The following is a 4,954-nucleotide window of genomic DNA, read 5'->3' on the forward strand; positions in this document are numbered from 1 at the left end:
TGAGTGGTGGGGTCATTGCTTCCTGTTTGTGTGTTGAAGCCTCTTGTTGATATTCTGGAATTGGTGCTCGCGGCAAGGAACTGTAGAAATAAAGTTGGGATCAATGAACTCCGTGTCCCAGAGATAATATTGTACACACTGAAGCTTACGCAAAACACATTTTACAAAATTTGAACTACTTTGTATGTTGAAGGGCATTTTAGAAGATAAGGTTGCAAGCCAGGCAGTCGGCATTAGAGATTTAGATACTAAATGATGTTCTGCTTGACCCATAGCTTAAATCTCCATATATTATCCATTGCTAAGATTTTCTAGTCCCACACCCATCTCCACCCTTCTCTCTAATTCATCCTGAATTTGTTCACATTACTTCCTGGCCTTGTCCCTCTTTATCTGTGCATCTCCTCCAGTCCTATAGCCCTTGTTTCTCCAATTCTTGTTTCTCGTGCATTCCTCACCAACTTCACCCTCGCCATTGGCAGCTGTACTTTCAACTGCCTAAACCCCGAGCTGTGCAATTCCCCCCCAACCCCCTCCCAATCTCTGAAGATGCTCCTTAAAACCTCCCTCTTCACTAAGGTTTGGTGACCTCCTCATGTAACTTGGTGTTAAATGTTGTTTGATGCTCCTGTGAAGGGCCTTGAAATGTTTTGCTACATAAAGACTAGGAGCAGGGGGAGGCCATTCAAGTCTCCCCTGGCATTCAGTACGATCTGATTGTGACCTCAACTCCACTTTCCTACCTGCTGTCGAGAACCCTTTGACTCCCTTGTCAATCAAAAATCTGCCTAACTTAGCTTTGAATATATTAAATGACCTTGCTGTCTCTGGAAGAGAATTCCAAAGATCAGTGACCCTTGGAGAAGAAATTCCTTCTCATCTCTGTCTTAAATGGGAGACCCATTATGTTTAAACTGTGCCCCCGGCTCTAGCACCTCCCCATGAATAGCACCGACCTCTAGACCATCCTCGCAGCCCCTGTCAAGCCCCCTCCCAATCTTTTATGTTTCAATAAGATCATCTCTGACTCTTCTGAAGTCCAATGAGTATAGGCCCAACTTGCTCACCCTTTTCTTTTGGACAAACACTTATCCTAGGAATCAACCTTATGAATCTTATCTGAACTGCTTGCAACAAAAGTATATCCCTCCTTAAGTAAGGTAACCAAAACTGGACTCACTACTCCGGGTGTTGCCCTTTACAGTTATAGTATGACTTTCCTAAGGTTGGGGCCATGTTGCCTTTAGAATGGTAAAATTCTAAAACAGCAAGTGGGCTCACTGAGCTGGAGACGTGATGCCTACACTGCTAGTAAAGTGCAGACCAAAGAAATGTTTTTGGAGTTAGAGGTGATTCAGTTGAACACGTTCAGTAGACCCTTAAGGGAAGGGCCACATTATTATGGAGGTGGGTGGAGGTTAAGATTTTCTGGTTTCAATGTTTCTGCGTGTTCGCTGTAGAGGGTGGTAATTGCCATTTGAACCTCGTGTGGTTTGCCTCATAGAGAGGCTCAAGAGTTGGGAAATCATGTGGCTTTGAATTCCTCATGAGTGAGACACAGTTTTAATGAGATTTTGAGATTCACAGTGATAACTCTCTGGATGCGCTGCTAAAAGATCCATGACTCTGTCTTGACTGCATCTGCCATTTAATGTATCAACCATAGTTTGCCTGTTAATTTCTATTTATTTCATGTTAACTCTGAATGTTAGCATATGAAGATAGATATTGTAAATTGTTTTACTTCTCTGACTTTGTATATAGTAAAGTTCATTTTATTTGTTTAAAACAGTGGAACATTGTAATGTTCCCCTTTCAGTGGATAACTGGGATTTCAAACCTTGTCTATTTTAAACCGGATCATAACCATACTGTATCTGCCAAATGTTTGCCTACTCACTTAACCAATCTATAACCTTTTACAGATTGTTTGTATACTCCTCACAACTTTCATTCCTACCTATTCTCCTCCAATGCCTCTCTATTGTTGCCTGGCTTGATGGGTCTGCTCTCACTTGGTTAATTGAATCAAATGTCTAGGCCCCGAGCTCGAGAACACCCTGCCTAAACCTTCACTGGTTGTAAACCATTTTGCGATATCCCAAAGTAATAATAATCTTTATTAGTGTCGCACGATTCTGTCTACACCGTCCACTGCCTCAGGAAGGCAGACAGCATTATCAGAGACTCCTCCCACCCAGGCATTGCCTTCTTCCAGACCCTTCCATCAGGCAGAAGGTACAGAGGTCTTAAGACCCGCACATCCAGACATGGAACAGATTCCCCACAGCTACTAGACTCCTCAACGACTCTCCCTCGGACTGATCTGTTCCCTGTTAAGAATACTATTCATGCTTCCGTGTGCGGCTATGCAGAGCTAGGGCGCATATTCGGTAGCTCCCGCTTGGAACGGACTTTTGGTCTCTTTTACAGGGCCCCCATGGCATTTGTTTGACATTTCCCGGTGTGGGAAGAAGACTGCAGCATTCCCCTGACAGTGTCCCCCAGGAATGTTATGTCTTTTGGCTACCAGCCCCAACGGAACTTTTTTTTTTTTTTTTGGACGCAGCCCGTGGAGAAGGGAAGAGAGAGGTCCCCCTCCAACTTCTATGAAACGGACCAGATGTGTAACGGCCAAAGGAGCGGCACTGGAGCAACGGGAGAAGCGAGGGAAAGAAAACAAAATGGCGGCGGCCAGGGACAAAGGGGAGCTGCAGGAGTTCATCAAGCGCTGCTTCGAGGAGCAGCGCGAGGAGATGCGCAAGGAGATGTTGGCGCCTATGCTTTCGGCAATTGAAGGACTCGGGATCACCCAGAAGGCCCACAAAGCTAAGATCCAGGAGGTACAGAAAAGAGTCAGTCAGAACGAGGACGAGCTCGTGGGCCTGGCGGTGAGAGTGGAGCAGAACGAGGCGCTGCACAAGAGGTGGGTGGGAAGACTCAAAGACCTGGAGAACAGGTCGAGGAGAAAGAATCTGCGAATCCTGGGTCTCCCTGAGGGAGTGGAGGGGGCTGATACCGGGGCATATGCGAGCACGATGCTCGAGGTGATGATGGGCACGAAGGCCCCTTCGAGGCCGCTGGAGTTGAACGGGGCACATCGGGTGCTGGCGAAGAAGCCCCATGCAAATGATCCGCCAAGGGCGATGGTGGTGAGGTTCCACCGGTTCACGGACAGAGAGTGGGTCCTGAGATGGGCCAAGAAGGAGTGGAGCAGTAAGTGGGACAATGCAGAGATCCGAATATACCCGGACTGGAGCACGGAGGTTGCAAAGCGGAGAGCGGGTTTCAACCGGGCCAAAGCGGCGTTGTACCGGAAAGAAGTGAAATTCGGAATGCTGCAGCCAGCGCGACTGTGGGTCACATACAAGGGCCAACACTATTACTTTGAAACGCCTGAAGAGGCGTGGACCTTTGTACAAGCCGTAAAGTTGGACTCTAACTGAGGGTTTGTGAGGGTGGGGGGGATGTTTTGGGGTTTGATGTGTGATGGTTGTTGTATATAGGGGGGTCAATCACGCGCAGGAAATGTTACATGGGCTGGGGGAGAGAGACAAGGCCGCGACAGGAGCTGCGCCAGAGGGGGCGGAGCGGGCTTTGGAAAGGTGGGAAGGGGAACGAAGGAATGCGTATGGATTGGGAAACTCCCACACGGGGAGGTCAATGGGACGGCGGGGGAAGCCGGGGTGTCAGCAGGCGTCAGCTGACTTACGGGAGTGACATGGGGGGAGCAAAAAAGCTAGACAGGGGTCTAGCGGGGGGGGGGGGGGGGGCGGGAAGGGTTGCTGCTGCACTGGCCGAAAGGGAATGGGACACAGAAGAGGTGGTCGGGACGGGGGTCCCCCCTCTGGGGGACTGGAGGGTGAGAGAGGCGTGGACACGGGACTGGCCCAGAAAAGGAGATGGCTAGTCGGTGGGGGGGGGGTGTGAGAGGCCCTCCAATCTGGCTGATAACGTGGAATGTGAGGGGCCTGAATGGGCCGGTGAAGAGGGCTCGAGTGTTTGCGCACTTAAAGGGACTGAAGGCAGACGTGGCCATGCTCCAAGAGACACACCTGAAGGTGGCGGACCAGGTCAGGCTAAGAAAGGGATGGGTAGGACAGGTATTCCACTCGGGACTGGACGCGAAGAATAGAGGGGTGGCAATATTGGTGGGAAAGCGGGTGTCATTTGAGGCCAAGACTATTGTAGCGGACAATGGAGGGCGATATGTAATGGTGAGCGGTAGGCTGCAAGGGACGTGGGTGGTGTTGGTAAACATATATGCCCCGAACTGCGATGATGCAGGATTCATGAAGCGCATGTTGGGGCGCATTCCGGACCTGGAGGTAGGAGGCCTGATAATGGGAGGGGACTTCAATACAGTGTTGGATCCAGCACTGGACCGCTCCAAATCAAGGACTGGAAAGAGGCCGGCGGCGGCCAAGGTGCTTAGGGGGTTTATGGATCAGATGGGGGGAGTGGACCCATGGCAGTTTGCAAGGCCGCAGGCCAGGGAATTTTCTTTCTTCTCCCATGTACACAAAGCCTACTCCCGGATAGATTTCTTTGTTCTGGGTAGGGCGCTCATCCCGAGGGTGGAGGGGACGGAGTATTCGACTATAGCCGTTTCGGACCATGCCCCGCACTGGGTGGAACTGGAGCTGGGAGAGGAGAGGGACCAACGCCCGTTGTGGCGGCTGGATGTGGGACTGCTGGCGGACGAGGTGGTGTGTGGGAAGGTGAGGGGGTGTATCGAAAGGTACTTGGAGGCCAACGACAATGGGGAGGTGCGGGTGGGGGTGGTATGGGAGGCGGTGATCAGGGGAGAGCTAATTTCCATTAGGGCTCATAGGGAGAAGACAGAGGGTATGGAAAGGGAGAGGTTAGTGGGGGAGATTTTGAGAGTGGACAGGAGATGCGCAGAGGCCCCGGAGGAAAGATTACTTGGGGAAAGACGACGGCTCCAGACGGA

This window comes from Scyliorhinus torazame, chromosome 2, assembly GCF_047496885.1.
Source record: "Scyliorhinus torazame isolate Kashiwa2021f chromosome 2, sScyTor2.1, whole genome shotgun sequence".
NCBI lineage: Eukaryota > Metazoa > Chordata > Chondrichthyes > Carcharhiniformes > Scyliorhinidae > Scyliorhinus > Scyliorhinus torazame.